The following is a 22,911-nucleotide window of genomic DNA, read 5'->3' as shown; positions in this document are numbered from 1 at the left end:
AAATAAAGTGTGGGATGGCACTCCATATGAGCAAAAATCAGATCCTGCAGGGGCTGTGTGAACACTGAAAAAGTCTAATTGAAAGCAATCAGAGATATATTCAAATTAGCTTTACTTCCTCCTCTCCTTTTTCCTAATAACTTAAAAAAAATTGTTTAAAATAGCTCTAGAAGTCTAATCCCTTTAAAATTTGCTTCCAGAGGTCTAATCCCTTTCTCACATACAGTAGTACCACAGTGGTAAACCTCTACTGAGTGTCTTCAGATCCTTATCAATATAAACAAGAAAGGTTTTGCCTTAGTAGTTCATTGATAGCAGTCTTCCCTCACACAGGACTTTCTGCAGAAGACATCCATATACTGGATGACGTGCAGTGTGCAAGTGTAGGAAGCTGGGAAAGAGGGACAGAACTAGAACTGACTTGTAGGGTATTCAGGAACAGAACTAAGACAGAAGGAATGATGGAGCAGTTTCTATGCAGGTGTTTTTCTTTTGAAAATTCCATCTTTGCTCTCAATAACGAAATGGCCTGGGAGGGCTTTTTAAATATATGAAAGGGAGTTTTCATTGGAACACATTTTGGGAAAAAAAACCTCAAAAAAACAACATAAAAGAACATTAAAAAAGCTTATTACCCATTGCACACCCATCCAGCATATAAGCCATTCAAATGAGTTCAATCAAGCCAATTTGCATACAGAGCACACAAAATGGGAATGCAATTTGCACATTTTATTGTAAAGTAAAGCAATTCTCATGTCAGTATTCAAAGTCTTTAAAAGGAAATTCTCTATGCAGTTGAGTATTTCACAGAGAAGACTGCAGATAGACAGTATTCATAAAATACATTTTATCTAAATTGCTAACTGTCTTTAGCAATAAAACCATCTGAAATAGATGTTGACAAGTGGAAATTATATTAAAAACTCTGCAAGAATTCAACATATTCAGAGCTATGTTACTGTAATTTCAATATTCTGCTATATATTTGCTACTTATAGAAAGTGTATTTACCCCAATTGTAATTTCAAACAGTAAGACCTATATTTTCTGTATTCCTTTTGACCTCAATGGAACTTCAACTCAGGAAAGACTAAGAAATATGTAGGTAAAAGCCAGAAAAATGCAAAATTACTCAACAAGGCTAATGCTAAATATTCCACCACAAAAATAAAAAACCGCATTTTTGGGATTTGGGGGAGATCTTAATTCTTAGTTCCTTCTTTCTTCTTGTGACAATTTATTTAGTTTTACTTCTTCAAGATCTCATTTCAAATATCCTGATATTATCAGTTCTTATCTACCAAACCCATGTTCAAGTTCTACTTTTTATTTCTTCCTCTCTGGCTCCTTCCTTAACTTATTTGTTTTCTTTTCAGGCTTTTTCCTCCTTCATCTGGGACTGGCCTCTGTCAAATAGTACAGAAGAAGGCCAAATCAGCAGTATGACAGTGGGAGGGACACATTGCTCATCTTTGGGTACTAAAGTTTCATTGTGGAGGCTCACATGTGAAACTAACCTCGGTTCCAAACTGAAATTTTCAACAGCTTTGTAATTTGTCTAACTTTAGAGATATTCTTACAATTATGAAGAAAAACAAACCTGAAAAACCAGGTCTGGTCCTCAGCCTAGTTACAATATTCTGCTACAAATGGCACCATTCTAAAGAAAAAGCTATGAACATGGGGTTAAAGTCCCTATTACCAGAAATAAAAGAACCATGTAACTACAATCATTTGGAAAACAGTCTGAACAGAAAAAGGCTTGGAAAGTTGTATGAATAAAAAAATACTTAGAGCAGAAGCACATTATGATACAGGACCACATGAGCCCATTATTAACATCCCCTCCTCCAAATGAAGACCTGCCTGAGTAGAAAACCATATTGTTTAACAGTGAAGATATATTTATAAACCAACTGCAGATTAAGGTCTCTTGCATCCAAGGGAAAGCACGAGACACAAGCAGAGGACAACTCAGGTCAGGAGGGAGCTCAGGAGGTTTCTGGTCTAATATATTCCTCAGCCCCATCAGCCAAGGAGTTAAACCAAGCACTTCAGGAAAATTCACCGTTCATCTGTATTTTGGGCAAAGGTTTTCTTATGGCCAGTCCCAGACTGTCATGTCCTACACCCTCCCTCTGTGGCCTGCTGGCTCCAGCTACAACAACCCCTTGTAGGCAGTGGGGTCTGGAGCTGCCCCTTCTCTAAGCTGAACCAGGCCCAGTCCTCCAGCCTCTCCTCACGGGGTGAGTGCCCTAAGCCCAACCACATCACTGGCCCTCTAAGTTCCATCTGATTTATTTCTCACACTGGGGAATCCAAAACTGAATGCAGTACATGGATGTGCTCAAAAAATTCTGAGCAGAAGGGGAATTCTATCCAGTGATTGACTGGCCACGTTCCTATTGAAAGAGCCCTGGATGTATTTGACCAGCACATTGCTGGCTCATGCTCAGCTTGCTGTAGCCAGCAACCCCAGGACACTGCTCAGCCAGGCAGTCCCTAGCATCTCTCTCTGCAAGAGGTTATTCCTTCCCGTGGCAGATGTTCCTCTCTGTCCTTGTTCAATTTCATGAGATTCCTGTTGACCTATTTCTCAATCTTGTTTAGTTTCTGAAAATTCTTCAGGGGCATTCTCAAATATTTTGTCCCATAACTATTACCAGTTTCACAGAAGGAGAACTTGTGTTCATACCTCATAAAAAATCAGAGGCGAATCTATTTGGAAAGGCAATTTTAAAGGGATAATGCAACACACAGATACATATGGTGACAGTAGGTGCCATGGTCAAAGTGGGGAATAGGGGACAATATGATATGTTGCTGTTACCATTATTATGGTTTTAATCATATCAGCATGACATGTTGCTTTTTCAGGTAAAATGGTGTGCTCAGGAAATTAGTGCAGTTTGGATGCCTGAATATGATGGGACTCCTTGAGTGGCAGAACAAAAAGGTAAGGGAGCAAGGAGACAGCATGTCTTGCTCCCAGTGATTTATGACAGGTTCTTAGGCAAAAGGGCCAAGGTATGATGATCAGCACTCACTGGGTGTGGTGTGGACCAGACAGCTCCTCATTGTGTCAGGGACTTGAGACTTACACACAGCTGATTATCCTGCTCTGTCCTCTCCAACAGTGCCTCCAGACTTCAGTTTCTTTTGGATAATACCACCCTCACCCTGCCTTAAGTGCTAGGCATACAGTTGTACACAATGGTGTTAGTAAGCATTGTCATGAAAAGTTAAGGTCCAGGAATTCTGACAACCCAGACCAAATGGTTTGCCATAGAATTTCTACAGCAGAGTGGATCAATTTGTTTTGAAACTCGGATACATGACAGTAATAAGGGCTGCTGACAGGATGCTGCTTAGAACTCTTTCCTTCCAGAACATTTTCAAAATTTAGCCAAGGCTGTGCCTGGGAACACTAAATACAGCAGAATGTCAGCCTGTTTACATGCCTCCCCAGGCTATTTTCAACAACTCATTCAGATGTGTTGACCAGCAAAAGTCATGCAAGTTTAAACTCTCTCAACTATTTGCCATGTACTATCAAAAAGAGCCATCAATCTGAGCTTTCAGTAGTGTGGTTTATTTTGCAATTAGTTAGATAATTAAAAGACAGTTTGTGTGGTAACATAGCATGTAAGTGAGAATCCAGGAGAAATCATATGTATTTATGATTCTGCCATCACCTACAGCTTAAAGCACAGTGTTCAGCTGCTCTCTGACAGTTTCCACACCCCAACCCAGTATAAAAGCAGGTAGTAGAGTAGTACTGAAAAATAAGAATCTAGCCCATTTCCTACAGAAGTTAACAGCTGTGCCTTTAATAATTTTTACTAGAGAGGGCCAAATTTAAACACCTTGAATTTGACTGTGAACCATACTGTGCCAGCATACCTGTATTGTCTGTTCAACAGTGGGTAAGTGGGTAAGTTCCCCTCTTGAACATAGAACCCCATGAGACTGCAAAACAGGGCTCTTTAATGCTTGTACATGATCTCCTCCTATAGATACAGATGTAAATATCACATGAGGAAGAGAGGATAATTAGTGAGACTCAGACGTCTTTGTGGTTGGTGGTCTGCAGAAATCGTACTGAGGCTATTTGTAGTTCGGAGAAGCCTAAGGATGCATTCCTGAGCGTGCCAGAGTCAAAGGGATTAAATGGAAGCTCCAGCTTTGGTCTTTAGAGTTGCCAAGCACAATTCACCAGCATTCCATGTGATTCTGCTGAAAAGAAATAGAAACTAACTGTAAAAATCCACAACTAGTAGCAAACGTACTATATAAGACAAAGGGGAAAATAATTCCTACATTTAGTAGAAATTCTCTCTGCCTTAAAAAGCGTAAGAGAAGGTACTTCTATTTAATAGACTTTCATTTGTAAAAGAAGCCATACCATCTACAAATTGAAAATATCTGTGAAATGGTAACATATTTAACAGAAATTCAATAGCCTTCTTTGTAACAGCAACCAAGCAGTATTTGATGTCAGAGAGACAAAAAAATAAGAAATTCTATTATTAGGGCTCATATTTTTGTTGTTGCTTTTGGATTTTTTTTAATCCCTTATTGCCTAGCAGGCTGTCAGGGCCACCTCCAAGAGCTCTGATAGTCCTTACACTGAGAGCATCCCTTCCCCGCCTCATTGCGTGATGATCCTCAGCCCAGTTTTGAAACACAATAATTTCTCTGGGTAACAATGTGAAAGGCAGCTGCAGCGAGCGTGGAGGTCAGGCAAAGCAGGCCGTGGATGCAACAGCACCTGCCTTTTGCATGCAAAGACGAAGCAAATTACAACATTTGTCGCCAAGGAACTGAGCAGCAGCACCATGTGTGATAGCCTCACGAGCACCATATTCATCGTGTGCATGGGTATATCTTTTCAAATCTAGAGCAGGGAACAGATGTTTCATCAAAAGACACATTTAAAATAAAGATAATTATGCAGTAAGAAGCTTAATTACATAGGATTATTCAGGTCCACTTAATTGCTTGACAGACTGAGGGCCTCCTACATATTTGTGACAGAAGCACCCTTCTCACTGGGTTACCAAACTCGGTCATGGCTTCGGGACAAATGAAGTTGTTTTAGTAATCCAACTAATTCTAGTTTCTGATTTTCAGCTACAACAAGGAAAAGCAAGCAAACTTACCAAGCTTAAAAATATAATTTTGTTCCCATAGGCAATGTATTCTCTTCAATAAAACATGAATAGCCTGAACTACAAAAACTCAGTGGTTTTATCACTGAGTAGTATGAAGTACATTAATTTCACTTAGACATGATTTAGAAAAAGAGAAGAATCTCCTCTGCTAACACATGCAGTTTTCAGAAGTTTGTTATGCCTTTTCCACGTGGGTATTTAAAAATAGCCTTTCACCACCCCAAAAAGGGATACCTCTTTCTCCACAAGAAAAAGTCCTAATATTGTAAAAAAAAAAAAAAAAGTATTTAACTCGAAGAAAGAAATTTTTTTGAAAAAAATTTTTGCTTAAACAACATAATGTGCACTGTGGTGCAGCATAGCCATTCTGTGGGACTGTATTCTCATGGTAGCTACTGAACTGATCATCCTAATACACTTCACAGAAATAAAATTATTTCTGTGAAATTATGCTGACAGCCTTCCAGTGTGATTCTATGGGGTCCTGGGAGCTTACCAGCTGCAGAGCTTGGATTCAGCACTACTCCAAAACACGAAATTAGGGACGCAGTTATGCCATGTGAATCATGCTGAACAGGGAACCCCCCCATTTACAGAGTCCAGGCAGCTGGGGCTTTTAAAGGACACACAGCGTCAACCCAGGTGTTCTTTGCTCTTTACAGGTTCCAGACAACAGTTCAAATTATTTTTGTGTAGAGAGTTTTGCAATTAAATTTCATCGCAGCCCTAAGTGTGCTAGTTCCCCATAGTCAACATGTTTTTTGATAATGTACTGTAGGGCATTAGTAAAGCCACACACCAAATTTATATGTAAGGGGTGTAAATGCAATACTAAAAACCTGAGCACTAAAATGATCTCTTAATTTTCATCAAAGAGAGCACTATAATATCTGCATCTGTCAAGCCATTGCAGACTTTTCTTTCATAGACAAACTAGGAATGGTTTAATTGTGCATTACTGAACAAAAACAACCAAACTCAAAAAACAACAAACCAAACCTGCAGAAGAATTAACTTTATAAGGAGTTAAAGCTTCTAATTTATTAAGAATCCTTAGTTCAGTCTAAGCCCATAAATGTAACTTAAAGCTTGGGAAAGACGATTATCCTATAATGGCTCCATTCACATTCACAAACTTGGGGTCATTTTAAACTCCTGCTATGTTTTGGAATGCTGCCCAGAAAACGTTGGTGTGAAAAATCTGCTGAATGCCTTTGCGCTACATTAGCTAACAGTATTTAAGGTCAATAATGCAGGTGCGGGCTTTCCTTCATTCATTTTAAAAACTTAAAGACTTCTTCCTAAACCTCTGTTTATAAGTGGCTTTTGCTCAAACCTCTAAAAAGAAGAAAGAATTGGGGAAGAATGAGTAAAGGATACCATTTTGCTGTTATCAGGAGAGAGAACATGAGAGAAGTGCTAATAAATCATAAACCAATAATAAGTTTCAGTGTGGCAACTTAACTTTTAGAAACATGTACCAGCACTTAGTGCACTTGCCAAGCAAATCACAGGAACCTATGCTACTTTCCACACTAATGGTGTCAAGGTGCACGGAATGTTTCCCCCCTGCTGCTTGAGAGTGACATTAGAGAGCTCTGGTGAAGCATATGCCCAAGCTCCTGCTCTGCAGCAGCTATCGTATGCTAGGGTGACACTATGACTGATCACACCCAGGCACTGCTGCTGTCGCTGCAAATGGGCTTTCAGTTATAATGGAAACGTTTAGTTCAAAGCACCATATACATTACACGTGTTATTAATGGCTGAAACAGATGCTTCCATCTACTGAAAGGGTTTGTTTTTATATAAAGAAAATTCTCCTGTAAATTTGGATCTTTTATTGGGCTGCATATCAGTTTGAGGGATAATAATAAGAAAAGCCCCTTCTACTTTGCCTTATATTACAGAAGCATTTAAATTTTTAATTTGTGTTTCATATCACCAAATTTATATACATCTACACACATTTTATTACCCATTTTATATGGTTCCTTTTGTTTCTGTTGTAAATTGCACAGTTTCTTAATCACTGCTAAGCATAAAATGCCCCATCAGTAAATTATTCCTACAATAAAATACATGATGTGGTTTACAAATGATGGTTATTAATTTCAGGACAGAGATGTTGCATTTGTATTGTGGTTTATGTTCAATTAACACATTGCTTCATTAATGCAAACTGTCAGCACAGAATTGAACCAGAGAATAAATGAAAACGAAGCACCCTGAAAAGGAATTATTGCCTGGGCTAAACAGAGTAAAAGCCAATTTATTTGTGAGTTTGCTTGTACAATACCACCTGAATGATTAATGAGCAAATCCAGAAGCACAGATCATGTTTTCAAAAGGAAACTGTCTGATTGCTCTACCTTTTAATGCACTTTTTGTGGAAAGTATTGTGTCTCTGTGCACGTGATTGATCAATGATTCTACAGCTGGAGCAGGTTCATGAAAGCTACAATACAAGGGGAATACATCTTTAAAAATAAGTCACCCATTTTTTCATTAATTATAAACAAAAATGTTTTCTAGGGCACATGCAGCTCATGAAAGAAAAGGGTGGCCACAGTGGAAACAGTAATTGTGATCCTTTAGATGCAAAGCATAACATTAGTTTTATTTGTCAAATATGATTTTGCTAGAAAAATTCTGTAAAGGACTCTGAAAAATTCCAAGTAAAAGAAGCCGATGGTAATGGTTCAAAACCAAAATGTCGAATTAGACTTTTTTTCAGAACAGGACAACTTTGTAGGACAAAATTGTTGAATGCTGCAGAGGTTAAATATAACCCTGACTACAAACCAACTGGACTATGTTCTTTGAACATGTGATATATCTCACTTCTTCTTCTGCTCTTTCAACCTGTATGAATTGCAAAGCTTTTTTTGCCCTTGAATAAATATCTGAATGGCTATAAAATACTGGCATCAGAAAACACGTTTGCATCATTAAAAACCCTCTGGATTTCAGCATACTGAAATCTGTTTGATATCAGGAAAGTTAATTTGAATTAAGTGTCCCCTTTTTAGTAAGACATCGAGCTGTACATGTTTAAGAATAACCCCACAGAGGTTGCTTGGCAAACTTCCCAAAAGCTTTGCAAGACACTACATTTCATTGTGGGGATTTAACACTAGTACTTGTGTGTTTGTAGAGAAACTTTAAAAGTCCAGCTGGCACAAAATTACCACAAAACCGGAACTAAAATCCTGAAAAAATTCCCTCTGAGCTTTACATTTCATTCATGTGTATTACTTCTGATTAATTATATTGCCCCAAAGCACCTGAGCTCTCCCCCATCTCAAGTGAGTGCTGGAGGAGAATATCACCCATAGGCTTTCTTAACGTAATTTTTCCCGTTTCACTCCATGTCAGCAGCAAGGCGAGAGGCAGGATTTGCTTCCTCACAAAACAGCTTTTAAGACACAACTCCAGAGCTGCAGGGCAAGCTGTGTAGACGTCACATACCAAGGCACCATTGCTGCTCCACCTCTAGTTAAAGTTTCTCTGCTGGACTGTGCTGCACACTTTCCATTTGGGGAACCCTGCATGAAGATAGGAGATAGAAACAGGGAAGAAAATAACACCCTGCTATCCCCCAGAAACCAGAAAAACCTTGATCACAGAGTATTACCACAGAATGGACTAGGCTGGGCTGCAAAATATTTTTTGTATGGTTCATTAGTAAAGTTTAGTAAGCAGTGCTAAAAATAGAATAATTTTCTAATACAAATATTTAATATAAACTCTGATTTGAAAGTTCACCTTATTGAAGAAGGCATACACTTTAATTAGCCACTGAAGAATATATACTGGTAATATACAGTCAGCAAAAATCACAGTTACTTCGACTTCTTAGTAAGAGAAAGTGTTTTCTGCAGTATGGCACTTCCACCTATAAAAGTCGGTACAGACCTGAACAACAGCTACAAGTAACAGTACAAGAATTTGTGTATTTCCACTGCTCAGAACAAGATTTTTCCTTAGCCTGTGCTTCTGCTTAGGCCTACTGCCTGGGAATGAGGTTATTCACAAGCACATGTTCAGCCTTAAAATTCACTGATATGCTGCTACATGGCTCAGCTTAAGCAAGATCTCCCCAAGACATGCATCTCAAAAAAAAAAAAAAAAAATTAGATCATTCTTTTTTAAAGTTTCTAGTTCTAAATTATTTATTCTTATGTTCCTAGATCTACCATAGTAGAAATCAGCATTAAAAAAAAAAAGTTGTTAGTTTGTTTTTTATTTTCATAAGACAAATAATTTAGATATATGCACAAACAAGAAAACTGAGGTAGAGGGGCAATTAGTATTAATTTAGTAATTAATAGTATTTAAATTATTAATCCAGTTTTGATATTTAATCTGTGGACAACATATTCTACAATGAATCTTTAGGATGAGGCTGGGGTCCACAGCTGACATAGTAGTTCAATAATTATGCACGCATAGCAATCTGATAAGGAAAAATCTTACTGGAAATTTGGAGTAACAATAACTGATACTGTAAATACTATTCAGGTAAAATTGAAAGAGTAACATTTATACCTTCTATAACTACATGAAAGAAATTTTCATTCCTCCGACGCCCCAGTCTGCAATGAATGATAGGAACTTTTCGTGAAAATTTTCTTATTTGCCATGCCAAATTTGCTTGCATTCAGGCTCTTTCTTAGGCCACTTTGTTGGTAAACCATTAGCGTATTAGAAGTAATCTCCTGGTGTTAAAATAATATGTAAAACTAGTAAGACTAATGGCCTTGATTGAGTTGAATATTCTTTAATGGGGCAAAGATATATCTAGCATTGAAAATCAACTACTTCATAGAAAAATAACAATGTTCAGTGACCGGTAGTTCATATTTTACTGCTAATTTGTTGTATGATATCCATTCGTGTGTATGGACTATCTAGGCTCAAATGATGCACATCAGCTCTAGGCAACTTTGCTGTTGTTTAGAACTAGTCCTGAATCAGGATTTACTCTATGTTTCCTTGTACTTGATAAATAACTCATGTAATCGAGTTACCTCATGTAATACACTTACCCTGAAGGACTTCAAGTGCCAGATGATAAAAGTTTGAATAAAAAATTATCAGATGAGACAAGGAAGGATGAAGTATGCAGAAAGGAAAGATGTTTTTCACAAAGAGGCAAAGAAAAGCTTTTGATTATGTAATCCATATACAGAAAAATTTTTGTTTTTCTTTTCAAGATTGACTCACTGTATGAAGAATTCTAAGAATATGGTCATCTCTGACAGGCAGGATGCTGTAAACAAACCCACTGACGTGCCCAATCTGTTCATGGATATGTTTTTGAGGAGCAGGCTGCAAAATAATTTTGTCTGCCAAAGACTGCTAATATTTACCTGAGGGTTATACACTTGAAAAATATGACTTCACATTTAATACTTGAATGTCATATTTTTAAGTATTCAGGAATGGCTCAAAAATTGCTCAGCTGGAAGAAAAAGAAAGGTAAACAAAACACCTCAGACTTGTGTTTAATGCAGTGTGATTTAAGGAAAAGCTTTCTTTTGTTACTGTTTCCTCCTAAACAAAATGCATAGCCTCATTTTTGAAGATGTTTTTTCTCTTCCATATAGCCTTAGAGACCTTACTCCCACAATGCTTGCTAGTTTTTCCCTTTGATAATACATGACTACAGATAATAGACTTTCAGTGTCACAGATTCTGAACAAACTCATGCTTATATATCAGAAAATGCCACTTTGCTTCAGGTACATTTTAGTTATAAATGCCTTGCACATTCCAGTGGCTTTCTCATGCTGAGTACTTCATCCAGGCTTGGATCTGATCCAGCTCTCACCACAGGCAGTGGCAAGAATCTTATTGGCTTCACTAGGGACTAAGTGAAATTCTGTGGGTTTTATCCTCATTTCTATGTGTTCAGTCCCAAGCGCAGCACTTAAACAGATGCTTAAATTTATGAGAAGTTCTATTCAAGTCAAGGAATCACTCACAGGCAAAAGTGGGAGCATGTACACATGGTGTATGGTTATATGTTAAATTACTGTGGGCGGCAGAGCTTGTGGAAGAATATGACTTACCACTTAAGTGTAACTAAAGTGTTAGAGTCACAGAGTCATGGAACTATACAGTATCTCAAGTTGGAAGGCGACCACAAGAATCATCTATCCAATTCCCTGCTTCTCTCAAGATTACCTAAAAACAAAACCATATGACTAAGGGCATCATCCAGTCACTCTTTGAACTTTGACAGGCTTGTTGACATGACCACTTCCACAGAAATTTGTTCCAGTGGCCAACCAACCTCTCAGCAAAGAACCATTTCCGAATATCCAATCTGGACTTCACTTGACAGAGTTTTATTCTAAATCCTCCTGTCTTATTTTTGATCAGAGGAAAGTGGACATCATTGTTTTACCTTTGCTGCTCCCCCTTGAGCAAGATGTAGTCTGTAATGGACTCCTTCTCTTCCCCAGGCTGTACAAGCCAAGTGACTTCAGCTGCTTCTTCTAAGTCCTGCCTCTGAGGCCTTCTACCATCTTGTTTGCACTCCTCTGAATACATACAATACTACAATAGTTTTATGTCCTGAGATTGTGGCACCCAGAACTGCCCCCAGCACTCGAGGTGAGGCTGCCCCAGTGCAGAGCAGAGCAGGACAATCCCCTCCCTTGCCTGGCTGTGATGCTGTGCCTGATGCTCTCAGGGCACGGGGCCCTCCTGGCTGCCAGGGCACTGCTGGCTCATTGCCAAAACCCAACTCTACCCAAAACCCCAGATCTCTTCCTACAGGGCTGGTCTCCAAATAGACTCTATTCCATGTATTTTTCAGAAGTCAAGCACTAGAAGAAATGAATCCTGTTTGAGGAGGCCTTCATTATATCTGGCATTCTTCACAAGTCAATGATTTTTCTTTTTGTTTGCTTTATCTCTAATGATCAGATGAATAGTTTGGGTGCATGATTTTAAATCAATAGATTATTAAAGCATTGTTCAACTTCAGTTTGTTTGCAATCTATGATTAATTACTTGAGTGTTTAAGTAAAGTTTTTTGAGTGTTTTCAGTACAGATGCCTGAAGCATCTGAGAACAGGAAATGAAGGAGTCAAAAACAATAAGTAGTACACAGTCAAAGTGAGCACACTTGTTAACATGTGAATGACTTGGTGTAATATGAAAATAGATGTTGATATGAACAAAATGTCTTGATAATTAGTACAATTAGAAAACTGCCTGTGTAAAATACTTAAACCAAATTTAACCAATACTTAAATTTTTGCTATATTCAACCCTCTGTAGTTAGTTCAATATATCCATTACCTAATAAATGCACAGTAGTAAAAGTGCCACACTGCTCAAATTAGAAAAACTAATTTTTGCAGGGACAAAGGGTATTGAGCATTCTATGGTGTAGGTATAGCACACAAGCAAAAGCACAAAAGCATGGAAACAAAAAAAAAAAAATTGTTAGTGCAACTGACAGAGGATTTCACTGACCCATTGCAGATGGTACTGTTATACCGACAACTTAATTGGTCTCTAAGAAAAAGTAGTTTCAATTACAATGGTCTAGATGATACACAGCGTGCTTTTCCTACCCATGTGCCAAGACATATTAAAAAAAAAAGCAGTAAAAATAATAACAATCACCTGACCTTAAAATACAATACAATTTCAAAGATTTTGAATAATGCCTAGGATGCAGAGGGTAGCTATAAGCAGCACCAGGAGTGCAGCTAGCTTCTGTGCATGAGGACAGTTCAACTGTGAGCACTTCAAGTTTTTATTCAGACAATTATAGTTAAAAAAGGAGCCTGAGAAGGTAAAATAAATACTTCACGTGGAACAGAATGACATAGAGAAAAAAGCCTTATGATGAGAGAGCTATGACCAAGAGGACACAGGTCTGTACCTGGTTTTCTCAAGAAGTCTCTTGCAGACCCTCATCTGGAGTTTGATGGCATCTCACAGGTTCCTGGGGAAACAGCCTACTCTGTGCAGAAGAAACGTACTCATCTTCTTCTTTCAGAATTGTAGGACAGAGATTCCAGACAGAGGGAAAGCATACATAAAAAAGAGATAGGAAGACATGAAGTATTTGTGTCTTAAAGGTCACAGAATTAGTCTATCATTGAAAAAGAGAGCAGAATGCAGTGGTAACTGTATTTTGCTTTTTTTTTTTTAATATTCTGGAACTGATTGAGTCAGGAAAGAAAAAAACATGTTGAGGCTGGCAAAGCAGGTATGAACAAGTGTTCAGGGAAAGAAAACTGTAGAATCTTACAGTCCTAAGTTTCACATTTTTTTTTTTTGGTATAATTATGTTTAATAAAATACATCATCTAACGCTTTTACATTGAAATGGTGTGCCTGGAAAAAGGCAACACTTTCAAAATAGATTTTTCTCATGCTGATAAAAGCAAGAAGCAACTTCACTGGGAAGTGAGTTGCACTACTGCCAAAACAACTTTAGAAACATAGAACTGGGACTGGGTCTCTTATCAAACACACAGACACTGAGACACTGAGATAAACTCTGATTGTAATTGAGAGCAGAATTTGAAGTTGTCAATTTACAGCCGAAGTGCTGCCTATTCCTTAAACATTTGCTTTGTCTAAATGTGCTTATGCACATTTAAGAACAGAATCGGGGTTCAGCATACGCAAATATTCCTTTACCTAGTAGAAAATTAAACATCTTTAGTTAGATCTTGGAGCATGTTGTACTAAAAAATACAACACTGTCAGGAGAGAACACCTAACATATATAGAATGCTAATCACTGAGGAAGAAATTTGTTGCTCTTTATATCTCAACATTTAGCTTAAAGTAGTTGTAAAACCCCAAGCTTTAACACTGCCTGATGGGTTGCCATAATTTTGAAACTAGCTTGTTGCTATGCCATTATGCTACAGAAACTGTTGGTGTCCTGGATGGTTTGTTGTTCTGGAATTTAGTAGATCAGAAGGCATTGATAGGAATTTGAGGCAAGTATTTCAATGAAGTGGTCAGTATTTTAATGAAAGCTTATCCAGCTAATGAGCTTGACAGGAAGTTGATTTTCTCCTTGAAACCACAGCAAAACACCATTTGTAACTATTTTGTAACCATTACAACTGTAAAACAAATCTTTTCTATTTAAGTATTTTCTGGTAAACAAATTAAAATGCATTTCATATATGTTGATTTGTTTGGATTTTTAAAATAATTAATTTTTTCTTTGTTTTCTAGGACTGCTCTTTTCAGAATTGTAGTAGAGAAAACTCATTCTTATCTGAAAACCTCTTTTGTGTTTGGCTCATGAACATAAAGGTATTAGAAAGTGTCTTGAACTTTTTTGAAACTCCAGCATATCCTGAAAAGGTTCTGCCATGAAAATATATATAATATCATATCTTGAAAATGTTCTCATCACAGCAGGAAGTCAACTTCAAGTATATGGTAAACAATTAAGTTTCATTTACATTTTGTCATTAGGCATCACTTACATTTTGCTGTGACTTTAACAGGCATCATATACTTTATTTCAAGTCTTTACTAAATTCACAAATCATTAATTTAAAGATCCCACATTTTGACATGTTTTTCCACATGGTAAGTGTCAGGTTTTTTAACAAAACCTAAGAATAACATAAGATTAAGATCAAATTGAAATGAAATTAGTCTGAAATCTAAAAGCTCAGCTAAGTAATTTACAGCAGCTTCATAAAAGGATGAGATATGAAATGCAAATTCTCTCCGGCATTAAATAAAATAACTTTAAACCATGTAATATATTATAAAGGTACATTGAAAGACTGTCATTTATTAGAGCATAGATAGTAATAGGAGATCAATATGTAGTGCTGGATTCTAATTTTGAATTGTTGGATAAATGTGTATGGTAATGAAATACAGAATTTTGTGATTACACCCTTTGCCAGAAATGGTGTAAATTTAACCATGCAGCATAAAGTAATATTTTTTAATCTTTAATTATATTCCAAGATTTTAATAGTTAGATGACAGACTATCCAAGGAAGAATTACTGTCAGTCCTTTTAAGCTCTGGAAAACAATGCTCTGTTGAGCACATATGAAGCATTTATTTCCCTCGATTAAGACTTTCTCATTTTCAGCTTATTTTCTTTTTGTAGTCATCTTACAAAAGATGTACTAAACAGCACTGCAGTGATTTTGCTGTTCATCTTTTTATAAAGATTTTTTTATCTGCTCAGAGCATTTCCATTTACCAAGTCCCTGATTTTTTTTTCCTCAATACAAAAGAAATGCTCATCTGCAAATGACTTTTGTTCAGCACAGAAATGTGAGGATTCATGTGGTGAAAATCACTTGTTAGGTACACTGTGGCACACAGACTAGTGGTGTTGTGACTAAGTTCTTGATATTGCTGGTTTTGTGACATGAGTTTCTATTGTATGTATTTTAATAGGAACTAATCAGAATACTGGAGAGCCAATAGCGGGAGACAATACATCCTATTCTGATCTGTGCCGCTGCAAAACTTCAGGCTAATAATTATATTTTTTCTGTTCTAGTCTGCTCTTCTTCAGAAAGAGAATATGTGCTTGTGTAAGAATGACACTAATTTTAGCTTCACCCCTAGTTTTCCAGGTGCCCATGGACTGGCAGTACCTGGGTGCCATCAGCATTGTGGTACACCTGAGCTAACCAGATATGGTGCAGAGGTAATTTAGCAGCAGATATGGTGCAGAGGTAATTTAGGACTCTCACACCCCTGTCTGAGCTTTTAATAGATTCTTTTTCCTCTTCTAGGTGTGTCTGCTCTCATTGATGAGAGCTTAAACATTCTCCAATCACGTTCTGTTAAATGTCATATATTGTACCTCCAGTCTATGCTAAAGCTCGATGCAGCAGGCTTAATTGAGGCAAAAAACTATTTACAAAACTGGTTTTGCAGCTCTACACCTGTATTGTCTTAGACACCTCATTTGGAGTATGATAATAAAGAATTAATTTGATGATCCCTAAACCAGTCACAGAAACTGGCTTCAGATACCCTGCCTAAAATATCTAGGAGTATCTTCAAACCTGCTTCTGAGACAGCTGGTTTTTAGAGTATTTCTTGTAGCACATTTCTCACTTAAAATGGTGTCTTGATTCTGACCTCACTTGTCACTGTAAACTAGGAAAAATTTTACTGAAGTCAGCAGAGACACACTGCTGTGGCAAGGTCAGAAACTGACTTTTCTTGGGAGTCATTCCAAGTCTAGCACAAAAAGCTATTAGGTATGTCCTATTCAGAACTTGGCACAAAGTTGTAAATATAGGGTCAAAAATAGATATTTTTGTCATTATCTGACATACAATTTGCTCTTTCTAAAAAAAAATGTTGATCTAATTGGCTCCAAAATACCTTCCAGCAACAGCTGACAAGTTCCTTTTAATGGAGAATGTGGAAGAATTTTATTTTCTGTTATTCTCTTATTATAAGCAGATAGAAGACTGATCAGAGAAAGAATAATCAGCTTTTTAAACCTCTTTTTCTTCTGCTCTAGGGCACCTGATTTGACACTTACAATACATCTTACCAAAATTTTTTTCTTTATTCTAAGAAGTGAAGGAGAAAATTTGTGTTTTATATGTTAATCCACTACTCATTTTTCCATTTTCCCCAACATTTTCTTGGATGTCTAATGCAAATAAGTGATTATATAGAAAAGTCCCCTGATATTCAAAAGTAAACCTCAGTTTCTGCTGGTCTATATCATAATCTGGAGATAAAATGGAGACATGTCTAACCTCTGGAAAAGCTCAGCATACTTGGAGACTCAGGAGCACTCACTATAGCACAACATCAACACCAATATGGTAAAAGTATACCTAGTTCATTAAAGCATCATTTAGGGATAAGTGGGGTGCATCATTCTATTCCCATTGCAGCCATTTCCTCTGGCCAGGAGATTTTGCTGTCCACATGGAGCAAAATAACACGTTTAGAGACAATTTATGCCTGTTTTGTGAAATTAGGCCAAAACCTCCAAGATCTGTGAGACCAGGAAGAGAGAACAAAGGAAGTTTTCTAGCCAGCTGGTGAACACATACACACATATCAAAGGAATTCTAGCTTTTCCATTGTATTGGGTCATCCAGTTGGTGTTTAGTCACTAGTGGTGTCCCACAGGGACACAGTCCTGTTTATTTGGCACAGTCCCATTTAATATACCTTATTGATGACCTGGATGAGAGGATCAAGTTTACCATCAGCAAATATTTGCAGATGACACCAAGCTAGGTGGGAGTGTTGATCCCACCTAGCTCTGCTGGAGGATTGGAGGGGTTTGCAGAGGGACCTGGACAGGTGGGATCAGTGGGCTGAGAACTGCCACGTGAGGTTCAACAAGGCTAGTTCAACAATGTCCTATACTTTGGCGATAACAACCCAATGCAGCATTACATGCTTACATCAGGGTGGATGGAAATAAGCCCAGTTGATCAGAACCTGGGGGTCCTGATCAACAGCAGCTGAACATGAGCCAGCTGTGCCCAGGTGGCCAAGAAGATCAACAACATCCTGGCCTGGATCAGGAATAGTGTAGTCAGCATGATCAGCAAAGTGACTCTTTCCTTGTACTTGGCACTGGTGAGGCCATAGCTCGAGTCCTGTGTTCAGTTTTGGCTGCCTCAATTCAGAAAGGACATTGAGGTGCTGGAGCTTGTCCAGAGAAGGGTAACAAAGCTCTTGAAGTATCTGGTTGTGCACAACCTTCAAGGAGCAAATTAGGGTTTTTTACCCTGGAGAAAAGGAGGCACAGGGGAAACCTAACTGCTCTGTGCGACTCCCTGAGAGTAGGGGGTAGTAAATGGGAGTCGATCTCCTCTCCCACATAACAGCAACAGGATTAGAGAGCATAGCCTCAAGCTGCACCAGAGGAGGTTTAGCATGAATGTTAGGAGGAACCATTTCATGGAAAAGGTGGTTAAGCACTGGAATGGGCTACCAAGGGAGATGGTGGAGTCACTGTCCCTGGAGGTGTTTAAGAAAAAACTGAATGTGTTGTGGTCTAGTTGTCAAGGTGGTGATTGCTCACAGGCTTTACTTGATGATCTGGGAGGTCTTTTTTAATGTAATCATCTCTGTAATTCTATGATTTTGTGATTTGCATGACAGGATTTTGGTAGCAGGGAGGCTACAGGGGTGGGTTTTGTTCAAAGCACCTGGAAGCCAATGCCAGCTGGCTCCAAGAGAGAATCACCATTGGGCTAAGCTGAGCCCATCAGTGACAGTGGCAGCATCAATAGGATAGCAGGTTTAAGAATGAAATTAAGTTATTGCACAGAAGCAAGGTGTGGATAGAGAAAAAAGTAATGAGATTATGTAAGAGAAAGAATGCTGTGGATACCAAGGTCAGTGGAGAAGGGAGGGCAGCAGCTGCTCCAGTGTCAAACCAGAGATCCCCCTGCAGTCCATGGCGACAAACATGGTGAGACAGCTGTGCCCATGGAGGTCCATAGTGGAACAGAGATCCACGTGCAGCCCCAAAGGACTCAGTGCTGGAGATGGCAAATACCCAGAGGAGGCTGTGATCCCACGGGAAGTGCACCTGGAGCAGGCTTCTGGCAGAACCTGTGGACCTAGGGAGAGTGGAGTCCATGCTGGACAGGTCTCTCACCAGGGCATGTAAACCCATGGGGGTTCCACACTGTAGTAGGCTGTTCCTGAAGGACTGCACCCCATGGCAGGGATCCATGCTGGTGCAGTTTGTGAAGAACTGCAGCTGATGGGAAGGACCTATGCTGCAGAAGTTCGAGAAGGACTGTCTCCCATAGAAGGGACCCCATGCTGGAGCAGTGGGAGAGTGACTTGTCTTCCCCTTGCAGAGGAAGGAGCAGTAGAGGCAACATGGATGAACTGCCAATAACTCAGGATTTGCGTTGCAGGTGCACAAAGCCCTGAACTGCAGCTTCAGCAAGTAATCCAAACCAAGCTCTTTTTCAGCAGCTCTTCCCAACTATACAGTATGGAAAATGCCACTTCCATCTTGCTCATGCTAGTGATGAGAGTAAGCTATAGCAGGGACCAGAAAGCACTCTCATCCTGTGGCAACAGCACCTGCAGCAGCAGAATGGGGATGCACCCTCACAATGTAAACATACAAAGTGTGGAGAATTCTTCACTCATAGCTTCATCTGCTGTTTTTCATTTTACAACAGACACAAATTTTACTGCAATGCTTTGACTTACATATATGCAAATATTTTGTAACAAACCTGGACTTTTAGTATTAAAAAAATAATGCTAATCCTGGTAATCAGGAACAAGAAAAATACAGTTTGGAGATTTGTACACAAATAAACATTTGCAGACAAATTTGCATCAGCTATTATATATGTGATCTGAGTTCACTATATTGAAGCTGTTGCCATGTTAGTCTTGGCAACTTGCTGCTGAGGGAAACACAGCAGTTGTAGGGAGGTTCATTCTTTTTCATCAAAAATGTATACCTAATTAAATGGAACTGCTTGTGCTTTCATTTTACCTCAAACCTCCATTTGGCAGGAAAGAACAAAAAATGGGATCTTGTATTATGGCACTTCTTTGTGCAACAAGCTGGAAAAAAAATCAAAAAAAGCTTTTTATTACAGCCTAATCATTGATTCAGGTGTTCACAGGCACTATTTGTCAGGAAATCCAGTTGAAAGTTTGTAGTTCTTCTTCATAAAGTGAGAGAATTTGATATTAATTATTGCAGACCTTTTAGTCAACCCAAGATTCTATTCTAAATGTTGACTTTATAGGCAGTATAACATCTCTTAGTACAATTTATGCTCTTGCATTCTGGTGAGATCTCAGGTCCTTACATATAATGTTTATTTCCTGCTGTGGCTTCAATTTATGGGTTTTTTTTGTAGTGTTAGCAGAATTGCAACTGTGACTTTGTCTGTTGCAAATGTTCAACAATTTACAGGAGAAATTTCAGGTCATGGGTTTTTTCACACTTTCAACATATAAAGATTAAAGAATGAATATGCAATCAGCATATAGAGAATCCAGCTTTTACAAGAATGAAATCAGTGGTTCAGCTTCTTAAATCCCAGTGGAATTCATAACATCTGCATTCACTGTTACCACTCTTTTGTGTCTCCTTCAACTAAATAGGTTCTTTAGAGAGACACAGTTTGGTAAACTGGAAAATACAGTGATAAAACTTTGCTTTTCTTTCTGACATGAAATGGAAAATGTCCAAGCACTTGTTTCTATTTTAAAAAGTCTAACACTTTCTATTATGGTTTAATTTTTCTCCTTACTCTTCCCCAAAGGCAGAAACTCTTCTATTTTTTTTTCTGTTTTGTTTTTGTTTTTTTTTTTTAAAGGGGAGGTAGGTCTAACCTTTGCTACAGAGAGTGGAGGTGTTAGAAGATAATCCATTCTGAATGGTGTCTTCATGGTTCTGTGCACAAGTGTGGGCTTGTGGGATCCTCAGCACAAGTCAAGGAATGGGTGTTTCCCAGTTTCTGTACTCTGCATTTACACTTCATTGAAAATCTCCCTTCGCCAGACTGTACCTGACAGTGATTGAGAGACAAATGTTCACAGAAGTTCAGATACTGGTTCTTGGCCTGCTAAAATCACCAAGTCCATGAGGGACCTCCTCCAGGACTGAGGAAAAGGTTTTATTCTGTTTTTCCAAATGCAGTTTTGAGACCTGTCCATAACTACATTGGTATAGAGAATGTATTTGACAGTGGGAAAATTTTGACTCTCAAAAGCAATTCTCCCCTAAGGAATTTCTTGTAGAATCTGAGTTATTTGACCAAGACTTAGATCCTTATCCCAGCAGATCCCACTCAATCAAATGATGGAAACTTTTCAAACCCATGAACCACTTTCCTTCCTATATCCATATCCTCCACCAAGCAGGAAGCATTGTCATTGAACATACCTGCTAACAATGTGCTGAATACTGTCCAATACACATAGGTAGTAAAATAAAACTGCAAAAAAAATTATCTGGGTTTGATATTTTAGATGCATAAAACTTCTGTGCATGTTCTGTAGTTATATACCAGCCCAGCTGTGGTACTCTATTTGAGTTGTGCATAAATACACAATCATGGGAACAACCCATTTGTAGGCTTTGATGCAGGCATTCTAATACTATCATGTGGAGTAAGTGATAAATTTTTTTTTTAATTGTGAGTTACAAAATGTGTCAGAACAATTACAATTCATGGATATTTATATTGCGTGTAGCTCTCTTTATCGGTCTATTTCATTGCACTGTTTTTAATCATAAGATATACAAATGCTCAGTAATACAAAAAAAAAAGTTCATTGTTTATTTCAAATTGAGATTTATTCAGATAATGTAAAATTTTAGTTATAAATATTCATTAATTATACTTCTAAATCTAAGTCATTGTTACCTCTGCACATTATGAATTTTAATTTTAATGATATAGTCTCTAAAATAACAATAGTGAAAGTCCTACAAAACTGTTTTTTGAAAAGAGCATGTTGTGGTGTCAGATATCATAACAGATCAATATCCATTTAAAAGATGCCACCCTGTTAGATTATCTGAGATTTTAACATCCATATAGAAAGAAAATTAAATGAAGAATCAGTTTTCTTATAGATGAATGCTATAGACTTCATGAAACATAGATATGTAGAAGAAAAGGATACAGCTCATTAACTTCCTTCACTAATGGAGATATTGTAGGAGACCAGCAGGAAGTAGCTTTCCTGACTTCTACACATTTTGTTAAGACAAGATATTTGTACTCTATTATCCTACAGACCTTTTGATTTGAAAAGGAAGGATCAGCAGATAAATAAAAATAAGTTTCAAGCTAGTGACTCTTTACAATTAAATGCCTGGAGTTGAAGTAGGAAATATTAAGTTTTAACACGATGTTCTTATGCATGTAGCTATTAGAATTATAATGCATGTTCAAGAATAAGGAAAGTAGGATCACCAAATAATTACAAAGCAGGCCCTCCCATCTAGGACACAGAGTGCACTGCCATGCTATTTCATCAGGGAACGAATTGCATCCGGGAGCCTTTCGGAAGAAAGATGTAGGAACATCTTTGCTCCTATTTGAGGAATGATACAAGGGGCTATTTTTGAATGATTAATTAAAGGGAATCAATCTTCATTGCATTGCCACTGACATGAAAAGCATCGTAGCTGTGCAATAATCACATGCAATTATTCAACTATCCCTTTGGCAAGGACAATGTAATTAGTCCTGGTAGTGTCAAGAGATTTTCTTTATACCAAACAAATTGGAAGTTTTAATCAAGTGTTGTGAAAATTTATCATAACACAGGGAAAACAATAGGTGAAAGTACAAGGCCCCAAGCTGTGTGAATCCTGTCTACGACAGTACAAATTTACAATACTAACAACATGATGAATGCTACCAATCCTGGTTATAATTGGGTATCAGTATCACACACCATAGTTCCTATTTGTTTAAAATCATGGGTGTGACCCTTCTCATGCCTCATTACTTAGCCTGCTTCAAGCCTTCATACCTGTTATTGTGGTCAGCTGTTATCACAGCCATGTGATAGCTCAGGTGATCTTGAGCTGTCAGGGGGTGTTATGTAGGTCCAAGTGCCAAGGTCCGGCCTGGTGAAAACAAACACAGCTAAACCCAGGATCATTCAGTGCCTGAGCTCTGAATTCCCACCCATTGAACCTCCCACATTCAGTGGCAACAGAGAGCTAGAAACTCTTGTAGTGTGTGGCAAAATGAAACCA

At 38.0% G+C, this 22,911-nt stretch overlaps 1 long non-coding RNA gene across 2 annotated transcripts; it reads right to left on the bottom strand.

The window, feature by feature from the left end:
* Positions 1-3,728: 3,728 nt before the first annotated feature.
* On the bottom strand, positions 3,729-22,820 carry LOC135290124 (uncharacterized). Of its 2 annotated transcripts, none has more exons than XR_010352834.1 (4): positions 22,683-22,820; positions 13,087-13,193; positions 8,649-8,725; positions 3,729-4,239 (listed from the first exon to the last, which is right to left on the bottom strand). It is a non-coding gene; the product is annotated as an uncharacterized LOC135290124 (long non-coding RNA). The 2 variants fall into 2 exon arrangements; XR_010352833.1 differs by lacking the exon at positions 3,729-4,239 and adding an exon at positions 7,569-7,635.
* Positions 22,821-22,911: the final 91 nt, after the last annotated feature.

This window comes from Passer domesticus, chromosome Z (genome assembly GCF_036417665.1).
Source record: "Passer domesticus isolate bPasDom1 chromosome Z, bPasDom1.hap1, whole genome shotgun sequence".
In the NCBI taxonomy this organism is placed as follows: Eukaryota; Metazoa; Chordata; class Aves; order Passeriformes; family Passeridae; genus Passer; species Passer domesticus.
Note: the sequence above shows the minus strand (reverse complement) of the source record. Positions and strands in the feature narration are given on the sequence as shown.